Source organism: Uloborus diversus, chromosome 3 (genome assembly GCF_026930045.1).
Source record: "Uloborus diversus isolate 005 chromosome 3, Udiv.v.3.1, whole genome shotgun sequence".
Taxonomy (NCBI): domain Eukaryota; kingdom Metazoa; phylum Arthropoda; class Arachnida; order Araneae; family Uloboridae; genus Uloborus; species Uloborus diversus.
The window spans coordinates 189,606,228-189,622,987 of NC_072733.1; positions in this window are offsets into that span (position 1 = coordinate 189,606,228).

A 16,760-nucleotide genomic window follows, 5' to 3' on the forward strand; every position below is an offset into this window, starting at 1 on the left:
TTACAAAAATAGTACGGTTATTTTATTCAAAAAGTTAATTCTTATCGATGCCACGAATTATTTAGACATATTCTTTAAACGTGCCTCCTTTAGGTACTAAATTTCTGAAAATAAGTTGACTAGCATTTTATAAAAATATGAAGGTGTTATTTTATGTAAAATATAATAGGTATTTTGAAAGCATGTCTGGATAGCAAATTAATGTATGGTATCTGTGTATTGTTTTTGTGTGGGATGTTCCGTTGAGACATTTCTACTTTTCATACATCGAAATTTGAGTAACTAAGCGTTTTTTTTTGGGGGGGGGGGGGGCTGAAATAGTTATTGATTTTGGGGTTGTTTTCCACTTTAAACATCGCAATTTGAATAGCTTTGCTCTTTTTTAGCAGAGTATGAGAAAAGTTTTTGTTCGATGAAATGCATGTTTGACAATAGCTTTTATTTCTATTGGTTCATATTTCATTGGTGAGCTGTAATAGTAATTTGTTAATTTAAGCATTTTAAATACTTTCTAGTGATTTTCCTTTCTGTACAAAAACTTTCTAGTTTTTTTGTTGTGGTTTTATGTTGTTTTTATATATATTGTGTTCTGAAGTGCTTTGATCATGTTTTTTTATCTGAATTTTCCTGTTGGCGCTAAAAAAGCATTGCTAAGAACGATGTATGACATATGTCGTCATACATCGTTTTCTTGGCGACTCTTTCTTGGCACCAACAGGAAAAAGTCGCCAAGGGTGAGGTATATGACATTAGTTCCTTATCTTTTTTTGAAGTCTGCGGTTTCTGATTACGGAATTGAAATTAAATTCAAGTTGTATTTTTGATTTCTGCCCTTATCAAAAACCTTTCCCGTTTAGCAAGAAAGTAAGAGTCGACGCATGCGCAGCTCACACGGCAATTTTATAGTCCAGAAGCAAATCCAAACTAAAACTTTCGAAAGCACGCAATGAAAACAAATGCTGACTCATGTATGCGAAGTAACACTCATCAAGGGGATTAGTAGAAGTTTTGTTCCTCGCATGAATTCACTGAAGATAATTTTAAAGTCTTATATTTTCTTGCTTATGTATCGTCATGAGATTGAATTTGAAGCTATGTCACTTATTTTTAAGTACGAAGTGCAACTTCTCGACGCATGCTCGCGGAAGTAATACAAACTGAAATTAAAAACCAAATAACTGCCGAGAGGACGCCATGTAAATTCGTTGCGTCGCATAACTTGTGTAGGTAATTTAATTTTTTCTTGGATACTTTTCTTCTTTCTACCAAATGGGTAATTTTTGTTGGCAGAATTTTATTTTGTCATAAAAATCACCTTTTTGGTGACCAAAGCCTGCAAAAGACCACCACCGACGAATAGGTAAGTCGCTTTGCAACTCTATTACTTTAAAGAGATTTAGTTCATATAAATCTCGTTAAAAAAAACTGTTTTCCTCAGTATCATTTTTTCGTTGTGAACTATTGCAATTTGAAAATATTTTACATTACATAGAACACATATTTAAAGTGCAAGTGTGTCTAGTTTTATTCTGTAAAATTTATGAATTGAAGATTATAAAAAACTTTAAATAAGTGTTATTGTGTACTTTGTTTTTATGTGTCAATCTCAGTTAATATTTGGTTGAACATTTATGTATCAAGCATTATGAATTAAATGTTATAATATGCAAATTGTCAGGTTTGATAGTTCGTCTTTAAGGTTGCATGTTTTCATTCTCTTGTAAACAGTGTAGCTAGATTGTATGAAGTAAAAAAAAAAGCTATCTCTTGTAATTAGGAACATAGTACTTCAGTATTATCTAAATGACGATATCTCTTTAAATATTTGCCTTAGCGAAACGCTTTAAATTAGTTAAATGTGTATTAATTTCTTTAACAAATAGATACATATATGTATTTAAAAGTGTCTTCATTTTTTTTCGTTTTACGAGCCTCAATTTTACCAAAAGCAAAAAAAAAAAAAAAAAAAAGACTTAATAAAATAATTTTGTATTTTTATTTTTACACCATATTAAAGTATTTGACTTATAATGTATATGATACTTTGATTTATAATTTATATTATACATGAAATATTATTTATCTCAGCAGAGCTTTATTAGTACGATTTATTTTAGTTGCAATGTACCTGCCCTTAAGGGAAAGAAGCTGCAAATATAACAAACAAGAATTATTTTTCAATAATATATTTTTGTATATATATGAAATACACAAGCAATGAATAGCAATGATAAAAAGAAAATTAAAAGTAGCAATTATTAGAATAAAGTTGAAAGGTTGAATTCGGAGCTCATCAGCCGTGGAAGATTCGATAAATATGGTCAGAAGACCAAAAGATATTAAACTGCTTACTAAATAGAGAGTGTTCAAGCTCTAATATATGCATTACATTGGGCCAAACGCACCATATGCTAAACTATATGCAATAAACAAGAGCTTAAACCTAAAATTAAAAGTAGGGGTTTTTTACCTCGGCTAAATTAAGAAACAAGTCCCTATAATTTGTCTTCCTCAGGATAGTACCTACTGCATGCATACTAGTTTAATGAAGGACAGTCAGGAGGAATGAGTCAGTGGCAAAAATGGAACAGCTGCATTTACATGAAAAATAAAAAGTAATATTATTTCATGTCATTGTTTTAAAAGTGATCATTTTTAAAAAACTATGTTATTAATATACAATGTACATATGGGGAGAAGACGAGGGGCGTTCACCACGCAGACTGTGCCATTGACATTTTCAGGGGGTTGCTTTTTCAAGGGGGGGTGGGCGCTTCATAGCATTTTATGGGTGCACCATCACTCTTATGGTGGGAGGGGGGGGGGAATTCTCGTATATATGAAATGGAATAATCATGTAATAGAGTTCAACGTTTTAATAAATAAAATATATATTGCATTTTGCGCACACTGTAAAAATAAAATCAGTAACCTATTTTGAATAAGTATTTATATTTGTGATGAGCTGGAAAAGGGCAAGAACAGAAGAATCAACCCGAATGGTTCCAGCAGGGGGGGGACTTGGTGTCATATTTAAATTCATCAATTTCTCTGTTGGTACTTTTCGGTACACTTTGTTCGTCAGAGAAATTGACTTGAGGTGAACGAATTCCGGAACGCGAAGGGTAGGCAAGTCCTGTCAAATTTTATCCGAAGATAAAAGCTATCAAGTTTGATACAAGATATGTTTTTAAGTTCTGCATTAAAAATATAATATGTTGATAGTTTTGTCTTGAAAATATTGAGAGAAAACCTGAAGTTTAAGATTGTTTAACAAACAATCCCCACTTTTCAGAAGGTACCCCCACTCCAATTCCCCGACGATTTTGTGATTAGGAATGAAACTACTAGATTATTTCATACTTTTTCAAAAATTTATAACTGTGCATATGTTATGCTGTTAACCATGCTATTTGTCATTAGAAATTAAAAAAAAAAAAATCCACGAATGATTCTAAAATTGCTTCTATTATTGCTCTTAGATATGAAAGAATTGAAACTGATATGGTATGCAATACTATAATAAAGAATTATATTTTAGAAAAAATCACCGGAAAAGGATTCTGAAATTCTCGGAAACGTTTTTGAAAATTGTTTGGAGAATTCCGAAATACTCGGAAACGTTTTCGAAACTTTCATGAACCACAGCTGCACAGAATACTCAGAAACATTTCTGGAAATTACGGAAAGAGGATTCCGAAATACTCAGAAACGTTTCTGAAAATTACAGAAAGAGGATTCCGAAATACTCAGACACGTTTCTGGACATTACAGAAAGAGGATTCCGAAATACTCAGAAACGTTTTTGAAACTTTCATGAACCACAGCTGCACGATATACTCAGAAACGTTTCCGGATTTTTTTTACGGTGTAATCACAGTTATTTATAGAAAAATGAATGAAAACATTTTTGATACATTCAAAAAAAAAAAAAAAAAAAACAAAAAAAAAAAAACGTGGGTTTAGTATTTATGTTTAAAAAAATATCATCTGCGCTTTCTGCCAGTTTTTATAGCTTTTATGAAACACAATAGGTTGGCGACATTCTGATAAGTTGATGTACGTACGTTAGTTTTAGAATTACTTTTAATCTAAGTTTTTTAATATTTTTCTGAAATTTTCAGAGTTAATACATCAACGTGAAAAGATTGAGCTTGATGCTGGTCTTGTCGTTAGGTGATACAAAAATGACTAAAGCTTTAGGATAAAAAAAAAAAAATCCAAACAGATCGAAATTTAAATTTTGAGTCATAAAATTGCTTTTTTCTACACATTTGATGATAATTTTTTTTTTCTTTGCCTGATTGCCGAACATGCATCACTTGACACAACTTCTATTTTTGATGCAGTCCGTTCAACACCGGCCAATGTAGCTTCTTGACTAACAATTTATACCCAAATTCAAAAAAGGAAAACTTGCATGTGTTAGACAAGAGTAATATGAAAATTAAAAAGGGCTACAATGGCTTGCAGTGGCTGGTCTTCCAAACAAGTTAACTAAAATATGGCATACTGTTTTAATTTTTAGCATTTGAACTATAGGAAAAACTCCATTTGTCTCACTTACCGGTGTTACACTGTGCCTCGCTTTCTCTACGTAGTTTTATGCTCGTTTTTATAGAAAACCTTCTTGTCGATAATTTTCGTCATTGTATCAAAACAAGTTCAATCAAACTAACGTAGACGGTAAATTTGTTATTTAAACAAGCTTCTCTTTTCAGCTTCGGGGATATAATTTCATAAAACTCGTTCTGTTTTATCTGTCGTATTCGTATTCGCAGTTTATCCTCATTCCACAAAATACATATGTTATACACACCCTTTCAAACCACAACCAACCAAGTTTTGACGGTTTTCAGAGAAGTTAAATCAACTCTATAAGTTTGATAAAATTAAGGTCTTCTTTTCATGTTGACTGTTAACGATATTCGTTTATCGAATTGAGTGAGTGGTTCGATTTAGAGCATAGCAGCTGGTGATAGCAGACGCTTTTTTTTCAGCCATAGGATATATAGTTTCGATGAGCTTGTATTGTAATTATGGGAGGTAATATTGATTTGCGTGATTTGAGAATTCGACTCTTTGAACAATTCTTGCACTAGTATTTTCGCCCCTAAATTGTTTTTAAAAACAATACACAAACATCCGCTTTTTCAGTGTTGTGGTGCTGCAAATTGTTTTTGGTGATATGTCTGACTATAGTACCATTTCAAATGCTAATCGTTGAATGACAGTCCACAAACAACCACTATGTTTGGCTACTAGTAAATAAACCAATTTTACTCGCATAAAAAAGTCATAATGCTTTTGTTTAACTGCGTAGTTTAAGAATCTCATCAAAACCAACCCTGTTGTAAAACTTTCCCCGCCAAGAAAACCTTTAACTTTTCCGCACAAAAAAGAAAACCTGCATCCTAAACCCAAAAACCCTCAGCCATAAAAAGTTATGATATCTAGTTTGCCCGCCAAGTATCTGCCAAACTATCATCCTCCCTCTTCTCCTCTTTCATCACACCTACTTCCATTAGAGCCTCCTCCCACCTTCAACTCCTCAGTAATATGGATAGATCTTTTAAATTGTTTATCTTGTTTGGCGGGAAGCTTTTTGCTCACCAAGCAACCACTTCACTTTGAAAAGCTTCCCGCCAAACAAGATAAACAATTTAAAAGATCTATCCATATTTCTGAGGAGTTGAAGGTGGGAGGAGGTTCTAATGGAAGTAGCTGTGATGAAAGAGGAGAAGAGGGAGGATGATAGTTTGGCAGATACTTGGCGAGCAAACTAGATATCATAACTTTTTAAGGCTGAGGGATTTTGGATTTAGGATGCAGGTTTTCTTTTTTGTGCAGAAAAGTTTAAGGTTTTCTTGGCGGGGAAATTTTTACAACAGGGTTGTTTTTGATGAGATATCACATCTTTTTGCATTGATATTATTACTTTGTCTGTATTTTAGAAAAAAACTAGGCCATTAAATATTTTAAATTTGAATGTGTCAGAAGATCTATACAACTTTACTCGATGTCAAATCGCGGATATCCCAAATTTGCCATAGCGAATGCGCATGTTGCGCGCGGACTAAGCTCATTAAAAGTCTTGCATAAATTAATTGCAAAAAAATTTTCAGCTAACAAATTACTGCAAAGCACGGATATCCACACACGTATTTCATATATTTTCAATTCATTATGTGTTGTTTGTGAAAAATCCATTAATTTAGAAAATAAGCAAACCAATAAAAAAGTGCTATTTTTCGCTTTCAATTAAAAAGTTATATGTGCCGTATTCATATGCGTACAGTTTCATATAATTTGTCACGTAAAATATTGTAATAGTTTATTACCAGTTTCACGGTGACATTTAAAATTTCTTCCCTCCATAAATATATCAAAACAGAAAAACAGGGGGAAGGAAATTTCGTATCGGCAAAACTTTGGGGGGGGGGAAGACAGCATTCTAATCTCATTCATTAATTTGTTTCTCTGCTTAAGTATAAACAAACAACATAGAATCTGAAAACAGAAAGCCCAATGAGCTAAGTCTGCGCGCATGCGCAGTCGCTGTGGCAAATTTGTGATATCTGCGATTTGACGTCTAGTTGCAACTGTTGGATATGTTTTAGTCTTGATTGAATTTCATTTCCTAAGACAACTTTGGAATAACTGTTAGATCTGTTCTAACCTTGCAGTTGCAGTCCGAGATAAACAAACCCTATGAGCTGAGAGTAAGTACATAAGAATTTAGGGAAAATTAGCGATTTTCAAACTTCAATTACTCTGGCCCATGATGTCCCTGGGGGTTGAATTTTTGTATATGTACTCAATGGCCCCCCAAGATTATGTATACAAAAAATTATTACCGTAGCCCCCCGGGGGGCTGTGATAGAACTCGGGAAGGTACAATTTGGGGGGTAAAAAAGGGGGGAAGGGGAGGGGTGATGGGTCAAATGGCACAAAAGGCACATCAGTAAGGCACAAGGAATGGGTGTGCGAAATTTCAGCTTGATTCCTTTTTTCGTCTGGGCTGTAGCGCTGTCAAAGAAAGCGAAAACTTTTTTGAACAGCGATTTTATAACTTTAATACCTCCTCCCCCTGATGGTCCAGGGGATTGTATTTTGGTTTACGGCGTCAGGGGCCACTAGAAATTGAGTGTACCAAAAATCAACTCCGAGGGTCTTCATGGGGCTGAGATACAGAGGGGTGAAAAACCCCAACTTGTTCTTGGTCGTTTTTATGTTCTTTCGTCTTTGGCGGTGGATTTGCTTCTGTTGGCTGCTGACGTTTGGTTTCCTTGGCGGGGCGGGAAGTGTAATGATGTTAACTAATTGCAACCACATGCATATTTGCAATCAAGTCCTCTCGTGTTTTATCTAAACTCAGATTAGTTTTATTTGTGTGATATGACTTTTACTACGAGTGTCTTGAAATACTTCATTAAAATAGATTGTCCTATGTTCGGATAGATAGGATAAACACATTACATTACCGTCTACGGATTTTCTTCTTTTTTTTCCAAATGTGGAGACTCTTTGCCCTTTCGGTGTTTATCCAATCAATACAAAAAAAAAGAGGCTTCTTTTGCAAAGGTACACCTAATAAGAAGGCCATTGTTGTCCCTAATATAAATCGATTGCAGTTGGCTTGACCATCGAACCACCGATCAACTCATTTCCACCATTTGTATGCAAAGAGTGCAAGGGAAGGAAATGTACTTCAGTCACTTATACCGGTAGTGAGCTGCTTAGCAGCCGACCACGGGACTTTCAGGCTCATAGATTTAACGAGCATGTTACCTGCATTCACTCGATGCATTTTTTTTAGCTTCGTGCATCGAACCCGGAATCCTCTAATTCCGAATCCGATATCCTAATCACTACGACTTCCCCCGGCTCAAATTTACGATCTGTAGGAGCAACGATCAGCGTCAGATTTTGACCAAATTTAACTTATGACAGAAATCATATTTTTGGTGCGGCAACATTCTATATGATGCAGCACCCTAGTATTGAGTTATGATGTATAATTTTTACCAATGTCTTGAACATTATGATAAATAGCGCAATGAGTTCTCATGATTAGCTAAAGCAACTAATGTCTCTTGTAATTCAGGTTTAGTTAAATTGGTTTAAAATTATATCTACATTCCTAATGTAACGTGAAACAATTATTTCTTAAAGCGTTTAAAATTTTGTTGAATTCGAAATTGAAAGTAGAATTGATCCAAAAATACTTAAGATATGTTTTTGCCATTTTGTGTTGCTATTCCGAAGTACAGTTTTAATAGGATGGAGAAAAAAATTGAGCCTTAGAAATAAACGCGAAATATTATATTGCCAGTTTTAAAAGAATTAAATCTAGTTTACGACTTTTGAAAAGACCACGAAGAAAATACTCTTGAAACTTGAGAAATATTTTATAAATTATTTAAACTTTGCTTTTTAATGCAACATCTCGTGATTTGTCATCTCCCTTCATTTACTAGTTCCATTAAAATGCATCTATTCCATCGTTAGTACCTTTCTTTCAGAAATATTTCCAACGCCATAAGAATGTTTTCTTTTGAAATTTTACTCTATGTATTAATGTATAAAAGTCTTCACTATGTACTTCCACTCTCTTAATCTTCTAACTTCGTTTCATGGATTACAGCATTGTTTTACGGAGTGCATTCTTTGTTGATATGTTTTCCTTAAGAACACTGATGATAAATTTCGAAATAATGAATATTTTTCTTTTGCCTTCTTTCCTGTAAAGAATAATTATGTGCATCCACCCTTAGCAAATATGCGTGGTTTTGCTCTTTTGATTTGTTATGCGATTAAAAAATTGAAGAAATTAATTTTAATTTTGCCGATAGGAATATCGGTCCACAGTCGAGTCTCGACCTACGCGAGGGATGCGTTCCAAGACCCCTTATAATCCGGGAGCCAGGTACGAATTTCCTCTTGGACGATAATTGGTGAGAGGCATCCGGGAATGGTATCAAAACGCCTCGTGAAAGTCAGCTGCGTGTCTGTGGGTGGGATGGGTGGCGGTAGCCTCCCAATCATTTAAAAAAAAAAAAAAAGGTCAAACATTTCTTCCCGGCTGAAACTTTGTCAAGTTATAGTTAAGACAATATCTCGAAGGAAAATAAAAAGTCAGCTGGCGTAACGCGGTGGGTTATCAGTCAGCTGGTAAGTCGAAAAAAAAAACAAAAAAAAAAAAAAAAAAAAAATCAATAATTTCCTCTCAGCTAAGAATTTGCCAGATGACAGCTTATATGCAACTATGAATAAATACACAAGTCAGCTAGCTGTACTCCGGTGGAAAAATGGTCAGCTGGTACATTGAAAGTTGAATCGATTACTTCCGAAAGGGCTAAGCCCAATGGATTCCCGTAAAACTCACGCACTTTCTGAAAATACCGATTCAGTTAAGACGTAGGAGTTAAGCGGGGGCATCTATCGCATACTGAAATCACGGAGTAGGAAGAAGGAGAGAAATGTCCTACGGGATTGCGAGTGTAAAAGTGGCAACGTTTGTTCACTTTTCCCAGAGGGCGCTGTATGTGCACCGCTCCCGACAATCGCAGCAGATCAATGTAAATGATGCTAAGTTTCTCATTTTTTTAGAGGCAGCTATTAAAACAAAAAAAGAAAAAAAACTACTGGAAATTGGTTGTAATAAGGGAACAATATAGTGGACGATGTACGGCTTTCGTCCACAGGAAGTTAGCGCAGTATTTTGATGGAAAAATTTATTTTATTTTTCATCACCAACTTGCCGAATTCGTCTGCTATTAATATTGCGCTGTGCGATGTTGTATTTTTTACGAGTTGGAATGTTTCTATTCCTGTAAATAATTGACGAAATGAGAATGTAGTAGTAATTACGTAAATCTTTTTTTTAATTAGTTGTAAATTTCGTGACATGTTTCAAGAACTAATTAAAGCGAAATAATTTTTTGCTTTCACGACCTTCAACAGATAAAAATAAATGTTAATGTTTCATTCACTGAACTTCAAGCTGATATTGATTATAATAATTTTATTCACGTGTTTACTCACTGCTTAAACAGATTGCATTTTTTTCGACAACCAAATGGAAAAAAAAATCGACAAACCTTATTCATTCAAAAATATTATACCTTGGAACGCTTTTTTGAGATAGTTTGTGGGGGTTTCTGTTGAAAATAATCATGTGTATTTTTTAAATGAAAAAGGTTCCCGATTTTTTTTCGATTTGGTTGTAGAAAAAAATGCAATAATTATAAAAAAAATAATGATAACAATTCTGTTTAAGCAGTGAGTAAACACGTGAACAAAATTATTACAATCAATATCAGCTTGAAGTTAAGTGAATAGAGCATTAACATTTATTTTTATCTGTTGAAGGTCGTGAAAGCAAAAAATTGTTTCGCTTTAATTAGTTCTCGAAGCATGTCACGAAATTTACAACTAATTAAAAAAAGTATTTACGTAATTAATTCTACTACATTCTCATTTCGTCAATTATTTTCAGGAATAGAAACATTCCAACTCGTAAAAAATAAACCATCGCACAGCGCAATATTAATAGCAGACGAATTCGGCAAGTTGGTGACGAAAAATAAAATAAATTTTTCCATCAAAATACTGCGCTAACTTCCTGTAGACGAAAGCCGTACATCGTCCACTATATTGTCCCCTTATTACAACCAATTTCCAGCAGTTTTTTCTTTATTTTGCTTTAATAGCTGCCTCTAAAACAATGAGAAACTTAGCATCATTTACATTGATCTGCTGCGATTGACGGGAGCGGTGCACATACAGCGCCCTCTGGGAAAAGTGAACAAACGTTGCCACTTCTGCATAGTAAAGATTTATCTCCTTCCCTTTAATCTCCCTGACTAAAATGCACCAGCTGAAGAGTTTTCCCTCGAGTTACTGCCAGCTGACTTTATTTATTATTTAGCGAAGTATATTAACAATTAGCTTGCAAGTTTTCATCTGGGAGGAAGTGACATACGTATGTTAAATTATTTTTGTTATTTCTATAGATTGAAGTAACACACGCTAGCATAGCATGCAATAGTGTAGTTCAACCTACTGCCCGTGGGCCACATTCGTCCCGTGAATGGATTTGGTCCAGCCAGCGGGAAGCTTACAAATCAAATAACTGGCCATTAGTTAATAATATATATTCTTTTCGCGTTCTTTAGAGAAAACTAAGCCCAAAAAATCTCAAAAACCGCGCTACTGATCGCTTAAATAAGAAAATTTCATGGGCGTACGACGATGACCAAGGGTACCACTGATTAGACCAGAGGGTCCCAACCTTTCAGGTTACGCGCCCCCCTCTGAACGCTGATGCGAATTCACGCCCTCCCCCCCGCTACACTAGAACCTAAGACTGATTATTATGCGAACAGGTGGATAATTTTGTGCACAGAATTTAATATTGAAAGAGCAAAAGATAGTGATTATAAGCTTTCCTGAACAAACAGTGACGTAGAATCATCTGATACTTCATGACGAAGGCGGAACAAAGTTCCTTTTCCTGAAAAACAAGCAATATTATAATCGCCTTTCCTTCCTTCCAACAGTTTAAATTCAAGGACCGCATTGTAAAATTTTGGAGGCGAGGCGGGCCAACAATCCAACAATATTTGCTTAATTTTGAACCGTACCTCATCAAGTTTCCCCCCATTAATACCATATTAGCATGTTTTACCTCAAAAATCGAAAATGGTGTTTATGAAAGAAACTCCCAGGTGAACCATAAAGGATGTTTTGAGGGTCAACCCCAGAATCTTTAGTTTTGAGAGTTTATATCTATATAAGGTCTGATATGACCAAATCGTCACCCGCCAGAAGGTCGATTCTGGTTTGCGCTGGTGTCGGATGCGAAGTTAAAAAATCGTCAAATTTTCACAGAACTGCGGAAGGTGCACTCGTAGAAGCATATTAACAATGAAAAAAATATTGAGTCATAGATCAAAGCAGAAAAACGATTACATTTTGAAGTAGTTTTTTTTATATACACCCGCAGACTTAAAGAATTCTGATTAAATATATCTTTTTGAGTTTAATGACGCAGCATCTATTTTTGAAAATTTTCCTTACAAGTGTTGTTTCAAAATCCAGTCTAATTTCTATTACTAACTTCCATTGTATTGTTTTTTCAAATAATAATTATTTTCTGTCTATATTTTTGTTATTTTAACTTATTTTTTTTAATGAAAATCAGAAAACAGCACTATGAGTTATTTAGCATAATGATAGTACGGTTAAATGATTGCTTATTAGTTTGATTGACAACAGCAATTTTAGACACAGCTTAATTTTGTTGATATCTGTATTGTTAACATTATTTTATTATTAATTAAAAAGACAATGTCAGTACACCTCAAAATATGCAGAAGATTCTATGCACTTTATTTTAATATAATTTTAACTTGGCTTAATTTAATTTTGATTTTACTGAGGTTAATTTATTTAAGCTGTTTGTAAGATAGTATCAGGACAAAAATGGGGGAAAAAAACACTCTTTTGGAAACATTCAATAAGTTATTTATTTTAATTCATATAATTAAAAATATAGCTTGAGTATTTACATGAGACCTCTTTTGATAGGCCCTTTTTTATGACTTACTTTTCAATTGTATTTGTAAATTTTCTATTTAATCTCATTTTAACTAGATGCAGACAATTCATAGAGCTAATGAGAAATACTTATTATTTTATCATATTAATGATTTAATTTCAATGACAAATTTTGTAACATCAATCGAACTTTTTTCGAAATTAAGTAATAATATCACTGTCCATCATTGAAGTAAATTATCTTTTGGCTGTTACTTTTTTAAGAATTTAATTTAAATTAAGTTATTAAACAATACAAAAACGAGTAAATTTGAGACTGTTTTTGATATTGTATTCTTCCCTTTTTTTTTTGTTCTCTTTTACTTTTACATAACAGTCAAAAATCATGCCGTAAGCAACGTCTTGATGGCACTGCAAATTACTGACATAAGCAATGATTTTTCAACTAGCCTAGCAGGAAGAGGGAAAGCATTTGTTTTACGGCAATCGACTACAGGAAGATTCCAGAATGCTTATGCGTAAGTAGACATCTCCAAGATGCTTGGGGTTAAGATCACTTTTTAAGCAGTCGGTTTCTATTTTAAGCGAGACGCTCCTTTTCGAAGATACGCCCTTCTATTCCTCTACCATGTCAACGTGGGATTTTCAACGAAGCTAGTAATCAGGCCTTTGCATTTAAACTATACTTGGTCCATGTGCTTGGTACTTCAGCCAAAATGGAAGAATCAAACGGATTTAAATTTTATTCATCTTAAATCCAAGTCCATTTAAACACATTTGTGACTAAAGAATGAAAAAGAAATGATGGATTAAAAAAATATATTTTCGTATGAAGTTGAAATAACTGCGAAATTTGTAATTTCAAAGAATTGAAGACCAATTTTCAATTCTTTACTCATAGTAGTGTCACTTGAAGGTAAATTGATGCTAAGATACATATGCTGTTTATTTTCAAGAGTATTTTTAGCGCATGATTCACTTTTAACTTTTTTTTTAATACAGTAAAAGCTTATTGCATAAGTACCAATAGAACGAAATATTTATTTTAGCGAAATAAATGCTCAGCCCCGTGTAAATTGCCATTATTTTGCTTGAATTCCTTTAAAACGATATTTCCGTTACAACGAACAACGTTTGTGGAGCTTTGAAGCTCGTTGTAACGGGATTTAGCTGCAATGTTTATTATTAGATAAGTTTAGTAATTTTATGTAGCGTCTGTTAAACTTAAGTCTTTGTTTTTCGAAAAAAAAAAAAAAAAGGAAAACAGATTATCTGAATAAATTTCGCTTAAATAAGAGACATTCAAAGGAAAGATATTTAAATTGTGAGACATTTAAGAAGAGGGACATCCAAAAATATTATTTATTATCTTTAAAAAAAAAGAGCTAGTCTAAAAACGAAGGGGGAAAAACGATTGCTTAACGAATGCTTTCACTAAAAATCTAATTGATTACAATTATTAATTTGTTTTATTGTCTTGCTTTCCTTTTTTTTTTTTTTTTTGCATGTTTAACTCACTTTATGACGTACACGTTTCAGAAAAATGCTTGACAAACATAATATCCTTGCCTCAGAGCAACAGTAAAATATCTAATCCCAGAAATAACACTGAGATATCTTACTGTTGCTCTAAGGCGACGATATAAAAAGAACGAAATGTATGGGTAAGTGTAATGGTTTTTCTCATTCTATACATCCTCTATGCCTAACGATATTTTAGTTGCATGTTTCGCTTCTGCCATTAAATGAAAAAAAAAAAAGTCTTTTAGCACTCGTTTTTTTTTTTTTTTTTAATTTCTTATAAAAAAAAAGAAAAAAAGATTAGAAAATAGCGTTTTCTTGGTGGTTATTTTTTTTTGTAATTATTTACTTTCCTGTCTTAACATTGTTCAGGAGTTACTTCCTTGTTTTATTTATTCACCAAGCTTAAACTCTTAACGTATTTTAAATTTTCCTTCCATCATACGAAAAAAACTTGTTAGGAATTATTTTCTCTTAATTAACCTTTGCGTCTTAGGGATATATGGACTGTAATGCTAAATAAATGTCACATTAAGTAGTAAACATCTACTTAGAGTGAAACTGAAGGTAAAGGAATAGGGAAGAGGGGGGCTAAAACCCCCACTTTAAGATTTGAAGTGAAATTAAAAGATATTTAGAAATATTTCTTGGGGAAAAAAATAGTCATCATAGTACTTCCTTACAATTTTTGAGAGGAAATATTCTGAACTGAAGTGTTGGTGTACATAGTAGTTAATTTATTATTGATCAATTTTTGCTTTTGTCAATTTTTGCAAAATGGCAGTTTCATTCAACACATGGGGCAAAACCGGACAAAAGTTAAAACCAGACATTATATAAATTCTTTTAAAAAAAGGCTGGTTAAAAAGTTTGATCAGAATTGGAAAAACAAGTAAAAAAGATTCGAAAAGAAAGCATACAAAAGCAAAATAATCATGCTTTTATGATTATACTATAAACAGTTACTACATGCAGAAGTAGCAAACAATCTTTCTTTTCCTTTCCTTCTTCAATTATCCATTTCTTTTTCCTCTACTTCAAGCTCCAGTTACCTTTCCCTCTACAATTGAGGTAGTTGACTTTTTGAAGTTTTGAGAAAAATGGATTTGAAGTTCAGATCCTAGGCAGACTTCAGTTGAATAAAAAAATAAAAAAAATCATACTATATAGCAGCAACTACCAGGGTCACTAGTACTATCTCTTGCCTTATTATAGAGGAGAATTGTACTGGTTTTCTCCAAAACTTTAACTTTTGCATTTACCTCCCTTTGCTTCTCCCTGCCTCAATTGTGGTTTATAAATACGTAGAGAATAATTTAAACTAATGAAGTTAATGTTTACAAATAAATTTAAGCCCTTTGTTTTGAACTAAAATTTAAACAATATATATATTCTGTTTTTATGTTAATAATATTAAAATTCAAACTCATTCCTTTTCTTAGCTATTTTCAAAATGGTAGGACAAAATGGTTTCGCTGCCTTCCAGTAGATAGCGAAATGAATTTGGTTATTTTGGGGCAATAATGCAAAACGTGGTATTTTATATCTAAGCTGAAATATGAATCCATATTATCCATTTCTTGACGTACTTAATCAATTCATTTTATTTTCTTCCTGTACGTATTTATGAAGTCCAGCTTTTCCCCGTTGAAAACTTTACTCATTTAAAATTTACTTGCTCAACTATTTTCATTTAATGAAAAATATAAGATTTTAAAAATTTGTTAGGCATACATTTGGGAGGATTCTGGTTGGATTCTTTAGGATCAGATTATTCATAATTTTGGAGAAAACTGAACTAGTTTCTCGTAAAATGCTTTACATTTTGTCAATATTTCACTAAACTACGTATCAGAGTTTGCGTGATCTGCCAATCCTCTTTGGAGTATTCTATTTTCCTAAAACCTGGTTCTAAATTTATTTTTATTTAAGACACACAAAAATAAATAAATAAATAAATAAATAAATAAATAAAATAAATTAAAATAAATAAATAAATAAAATAAAATAAACTTAAAATATCGTTCAACTAAATTTAACTTTTCTTCAAATTTTCAGAGTTTCATAGCGGTCGGGATCTGGAAAGAAATAAAAAGTGATACAGCATTAAGCAATTTTCATAAAAAATAAAATCTTGAAGTATTAATATATAGCAAATCTGTTATTATTAGTTAATTTAAATTAAAAAAAAATATTGTTTGATGCAAATTAGTATTAAACAAATCAAACAATTGTAGTATTTTAGTTGCCTGAGAAATTCTTTCTAACATCAGTAAGGACATAAAGACATCCTTTGGAAATAGTTTTTCAAACCTCTCATTAGTTTCTCATTAAAAGGGAAAAATCTTAACTCATCAAGGAACTTCAGTAAGGTATGCACATTTTCAACGTTTAAATACTTCTTACGACATCAGCATGTTTCAAAGATTTTCATGAATTTCCTGCCTTTAGGCATTTAATTAAACATGTCTCAAAGGATTTTTTCTTTAAATGTAACCGACAGTCTACTGCTTTTATTTCTAATGCTGACTTTTGTTTAAATGTTAAAGAAAGATGTTATTTTAACTGTTTAATAAATGATAATAAATTCTATAGGAAGTTTTAATGTAAAAAATTAGGTTACTACGGTTTTAAATTGTTATTAAAGGTAATTGGGAATTAGAGGAAAAATTGAG